Source organism: Arachis ipaensis, chromosome B07, assembly GCF_000816755.2.
Source record: "Arachis ipaensis cultivar K30076 chromosome B07, Araip1.1, whole genome shotgun sequence".
Taxonomy (NCBI): Eukaryota; Viridiplantae; Streptophyta; class Magnoliopsida; order Fabales; family Fabaceae; genus Arachis; species Arachis ipaensis.
Genome location: NC_029791.2, coordinates 119,507,407 through 119,513,859, shown reverse-complemented (window position 1 = coordinate 119,513,859; position 6,453 = coordinate 119,507,407).

Genomic DNA, 6,453 nt, shown 5'->3' with positions numbered 1-6,453 from the left:
TAAAGACCAAGAAAGAAGTCGACCTCTTGGCCGACCTCTCGCAAGTCTTCGACACCATAAGGTTACACGGGATGAGACTAAATCCCGCAAAGTGTGCCTTCGCAGTAGAAGCAGGAAAATTCCTAGGATTTATGCTAACACAAAGAGGGATCGAAGCTAATCCCGACAAGTGTAGAGCTATCCTAGAAATGAAAAGCCCGACCTGTTTAAGAGAGGTCCAGCAGCTGAATGGCCGACTTGCAGCCCTCTCCAGATTCTTGGCAGGATCAGCACTAAAATCCCTTCCACTGTTCTCCTTATTGAAGAAGGGATGTCAATTCGAATAGACTCCGGAATGCGAGGAGGCGTTCCAGGAGTTCAAGAGATTTTTGAGCCAACCTCCTATTCTGATCCGACCTATAGCTGGGGAAGACCTCGTTCTATACTTATCTGTAGCAGACAAGGCCATCTCGTCGGCCCTGATAAGAGAAGACGAGGTCGGACAGCACCCAGTATATTTCATCAGTAAAGTTCTACAAGGCCCTGAGCTAAGGTACCACAAACTAGAGAAGTTTGCCTACTCCTTAGTAGTAGCCTCACGAAGGCTACGGCCTTACTTCCAAGCTCACACAATAAGAGTTCGCACGAACCAACCCATGAAGCAAATCCTCCAAAAGACGGATGTTGCAGGGAGAATGGTTCAATGGGCAATAGAGCTCTCCGAGTTCGACTTGAAATATGAAACTCGGACAGCAATCAAAGCCCAATGCCTCACCGACTTCATAGCAGAATACGCGGGAGATCAAGAGGAAAATCCAACTACATGGGAACTTTATGTAGATGGATCCTCAAACAAAACAGGAAGCGGTGCAGGTATAATACTGGCCGACGAAAGGGGAACTCAAATAGAGATATCCCTCAAATTTGAATTCTCAGCTTCAAATAATCAGGTAGAATATGAAGCCCTGATTGCAGGATTGAAGCTGGCGGAAGAAGTCGGTGCTACAAAAGTGATGATATACAACGACTCACAAGTGGTGACCTCCCAGATAAGTGGAGAGTATCAGGCAAAGGACCCAAATATGAAAAGGTAATTAGAAAAAACTCTGGAACATCTTGGACGCTTTGCAGAAACCGAGGTCAAACACATAACTCGGGATCTAAATATCAGAGCAGACGCCCTATCCAAGTTAGCAAGTACCAAGCCAGGAGGGAATAACAGAAGCCTGATCCAGGAAACTCTCCAGAAGCCCTCCGTAGTAAAAGAAAGGGACAAACAAGAGGTCCTTGAGGTAGTCGGATTAAACCTCGGATGGATGAACCCCTTGGTCGAATACATGAAATTCGACATCCTCCCCAAAGAGGAAAAAGAGGCTAAGAAAATCCGTAGGGAAGCACAATACTACACTTTGGTGAGAAATATCCTCTACAGAAGGGGAATATCAACACCATTATTAAAGTGTGTACCGACCTCAAAAACCACCGAAGTGTTGGAAGAAGTCCACAGTGGGATCTGCGGAAATCATCTCGGAGCAAAATCATTAGCCAGGAAAGTGATCCGAGCTGGATTCTACTGGCCGACCTTGCAGAAAGATGCCACGGAATTTGTGAAAAAGTGTCAACCATGCCAGATGCATGCAAATTTCCACGTAGCTCCCCTGGAGGAGCTCATCAGCATCACTTCTCCATGGCCCTTTGCAAAATGGGGAATGGATTTGCTAGGTCCTTTTCCCCAGGCGCCAGGACAAGTCAAATACCTGATCGTGGGAATAGACTATTTCACAAAGTGGATAGAAGCAGAACCATTGGCCACCATCACCGCACAAAGAAGTTGGAGGTTCCTCTACAAAAATATCATCACAAGGTATGTGATACCTCATTCCATTACTACAGATAATGGAACCCAATTCACCGACTCTACCTTTAGAAGCCTAGTAGCCAGTATGAAGATCAAACACCAGTTCACTTCGGTGGAACACCCGCAAGCCAATGGGCAAGCCGAGGCGGCCAATAAAGTCATACTGGCAGGGCTAAAGAAAAGATTACAAGATGCAAAAGGAGCCTGGGCTGAAGAGCTCCCACAAGTGCTATGGGCCTACAGGACGACCCCCCCAATCCGCCACTGGAGAAACACCCTTCCGACTAGTTTATGGGGTAGAAGCCATGATCCCAATAGAAGTCAACGAGCAAAGCCCAAGAGTGATTCTCCATGACGAGATCGGAAATATACAGGGACACAAAGAGGAGCTCGACTTGCTCCCCGAAGTCCGAGAAGAAGCCCAGATAAGAGAAGCCGCGTTGAAGCAAAGGATGGCTACAAGATACAACAAAAAAGTCATCCGAAGAACATTCACCCTAAGCGACTTGGTCTTGATCAGAAATGACATTGGAGTCAACAAATCAGGAGAAGGAAAGCTCACTGCAAATTGGAAGGGACCATACAAAATCAGTGAGGTCTTAGGAAAAGGCTGTTATAAAGTGACCGACCTGGACGGCACCGAGTTACCAAGGTCGTGGCATGCTTATAATATGAAAAGGTACTATAGCTAAAAGCGAACTCTACTCCCTGATGTACTCTTTTCCCAACTTCACGATTTTTTTCCAAAACCAAAGGGTTTTTTCTGGAGAAGGGTTTTTAACGAGGCATCATAGTAGGGGCTTAGGGAAATAGATTGCCAAAAACCCTTAGTAGCAATGAAGTACCTCCCCAATTAATAAAGATCTTTTTTCCATCTTACAAATATCTCTTATAAATTCCTTTTTGTTGTTTTCTCTTCCTTTCGACGAAACGCACCGACTTAAGCTCGACAAAACGTGAAAATCCCATGAACCGACCTAGATGGTCGTCAGGATAAAACGACGAGGTACAAGTCGGTGTAAAGAGGTTATATAAGTTGATCATGATAAACTCGGAAACATCCCGACTCATAAGTCGGAATGGGAAACCGAGTAAAACAAAAATGAATCACGAAAGTAGCCTAAGTCATAAAAGCTCAATGAAACGAAATTGAGTACTAGGAATAACCAAATAGAGATAGAAAAAAACCCAAGAAAAGGATTAAAAGGCTATCCTAGAGACCCTTAAAACAAAAAGGGTCAGAAAAGCAGACAAGCCAAAGAAAAGTTTTTTTTCAGAAAAGATCAAGGGGAATTCGAAAAAATCGCAAAAGCATGCACGCATCAGGTAACTTAAACCCTTATCCAAAAAAGGGGTACTTATTTCTTAACTTAAACCCTCATTAAAAAAGGGCATTATAAAGTGTTTTGTTTACGGCCTTAAAAGGCCAAAAAATTGTTCAAACACTAATAAAAACAAATAAAGAGTTTAAAAAAGAGGGGACCCACAGGCCGGGCCCCCAAAATAGCCAACAAATTACTTTTCAGGAAGAAGAGTAGACGAATCACCACCACCAGAGTCAGGAAGAACGCCGCCAGGACCAGGAAGAGAGACGTCCATAGGAGACGAAGAGAAAGTCGGAGGAACTGTAGAAGAACTCGGAGCATCCTTAGGGCGAGGAGGGGACTCTATAATTCTCTGCCCCCGAGTCTTCAATTCTGACTCGGAAATAATCTCGGGGACAGGGGGATCCACAATAGCTCCATCAATGACAACTTTGTCAGGATCTAAAGGGAAAAGGTCCAGGCCAGGAGCAATGACTCCGACCTGCTCCCTAAAGATCCTCCAAGCCTCCTCAGCCCCATCAGCAATAGAGTCCTCCAACTCGGTATAGGCCCTCTGAGAATTCAACAGCTCGTTTTTCACAGACACAAGATCGTTGAATAAACTTTGGTAGCTGTCCTGTGCTGTCTTCCTCAAGCCCACCTCCATGTTGCACTGGGCTTGCAATTTCCTCTCCTTCTCCCGGAGGCTATCCCTCTCCTCCTTCAACTTGGCGACTTCCTCCTTCAACTCCCTCTCCTGCTCTTGATACAAAAGAAGCCTTCCTTCCAGCTCCTCGACCCTCGAGGTCATCCCTAAAGAGCTGAGAGGAGCCTTCTCAAAAATATCTAAGAGTTTGCCACAAATCCCCGCCGCCTTGAGGCTCTCCTCAACCAGAGTGGTAAGGTGGCGCCGAACAGAAACATCATCCATGCTTATACGAGCATGGAGATAAATGTTCTTTCGGACGAATGCAAGAGCATCCGCCTTAACCTCACCAGAAGAGCCAGACTCTAAAGTCTTGCGCTTCCTCTTCTCTGGCTCAGGAGAAGATCGGGCGGAGGGGGGCGGCTGAGAGAAAGCTGAAGAAGAAATCATAATGGGCTGAGAGGGAGTCCCAACGTTTCGAGGAGGAGGAGGAGGAGAAATAACCGCCCTGGCGCCACCAGTCCTGGCGCGAGACCTTGCTTTAGCCTCCTGGACTCTCTGGTAAGATTCCTGAGCATTCTTCTTCGCCATCTCTACAAAATAAAAGAAGTAACTAAAAATCAAATCGGCATAAGAAATTAACAAGTCGGAAGAAAATTAAAAGAAAACAAAAGCTACCTAGTTGTGCTTGGATAAAAGTTGGAGACCCCTGGAGGAATTTCTTAGTATCCAGGTATGGGGCCCTCCCCCACACTTCTCGGAGGAACCCCACAACGGCCGCCTCCACCTCGTCTAGGTCATCCAGACCATATTTCTCATAGGGGGAGGCCTCCAACCAGTACAGGGGAAAGCGGGGATAAGAAGTATCATCCAGGAAAAAGGGGTGGTGACCCTCTACAGCTTGCACTTTGAAAAAATAATTTTTAAAGTCATGGAAGGATTCGTCAAAAAGGGTGAAAACCCTCCGGCCCTGTATGGCGCGGAAAGACACCCATTGTTGCTTATTGTTTAACCTACTAAAGGGTTTGGTCATATGAAAAAGATAGAAAAATATCTTCAGAGAAGTCGGGAACTCCAAAACTTGGTTAATAAATTGATAAATTTTCAAAAAACCCCAAGAGTTGGGGTGAAGCTGGGTAGGGGCAACTCGGCAGTGGTGCAAAACAGATATCTCAAAGTTTGAAAAAGGAAGAAAAACACCCAAGCGGGTGATCATACACTCATACATAAAGAAAAAATGAGGGGCCGCTTCATTAACCCTCCCAAAGCAAACCCGGTCTTCAGGACCCGGGACTACCAATTCATACTTCGGCTCGTCCTCCTTAGAAGTACAAATTCTGTGGTGAGTACGAAGGTTGGTGATAAACTCAGTATCGACCGAGGGTTCCTCCCCTAGGACCGTGACATCAACCCACTGAGAAAAGATATCTACGGAAGCCATTTCTTTTTCTTAAAAAGGAAACAAAAAACCTACAAGAGAAAAAGAAAAGAAAAATAAAAAACACGGTCTCTAAAGGAGGAAATACGGAACTGAAGTCTACAAACCAACCTATCTACAAAGTAAAGGCATGCGAATAGAAAAGCATGTTACAAAAAAGAACTAACCTTTATCCGAAAATGCGGGTGGAGAAAACGAAAGCCTTCGAAGATACAGAAACGCAGCACGAACAAATGAAAGGAAAATTTGAAAAATCGCAGAAACGAAACAATGAAAGAGAGGGAAAGTATTTATAAGTGCGTTAGGGGCACAATGGTAAAAACGGGGCAGTCATTAATGAAAATGCATCGTTACCAAGACCATCAATCCCTACGCACAAGCCTTCGAAGATACAGAAACGCAGCACGAACAAATGAAAGGAAAATTTGAAAAATCGCAGAAACGAAACAATGAAAGAGAGGGAAAGTATTTATAAGAACGTTAGGGGCATAATGGTAAAATAGGGGCAGTCATTAATGAAGATGCACCGTTACCAAGGCTATTGAATCCCTACGCACACCCCTAACGGACACGACGCTTGATTAGACGTAACTGTCAGAACCAAAAGGTCATAAAAAGTCACGTCGGTTTCGGAACATCACATCGGTCCCCCAATAAGTCGGTCGCAATCCCGAGTAGTATACTCGAACCCAAATCTTAAAGGGAAATTGGGCTCGAGTAGGGGCACTGTTCATACCCTGGCCCAACAAATAAGGCCCAGGATCCAAGTAAAAAGGCCCAACCCAAAAGGTTGAGCCTCACCCAGCATCAAATCAGCCGCTACAAAGTCGGTTCGCGCCACGACTTGCTCTAAGGAAGTCGGAAACGAGGGTTAGCTGGTAGATAAGCACTCATTTGAATGAGTAACTGCCCCTAGAATCTCTCTAACCACTTCCACGAGCCATATCTTAACTTCCCTAAGATAAAGGGACGGTTAACACCCTAGAAAAGTAGCACTACTCCAACGGTGGTTATGGGTTCACCACTATAAATACACTGACACTTCTCAGGTATCTCTAAGTCCCAATACTCTCTAGATCTGCTAACACTCTTGCTGACTTAGGCATCGGAGTGTCTTTGCAGGTACCACCCCCATTCATTCATACTCACAAGTCGGATGGAGGCTCCCAAGGCGCGGACCCTCTCAAAGGCTTCCTCCCTCAGACGATTGGGCCAATCGACGCTATCC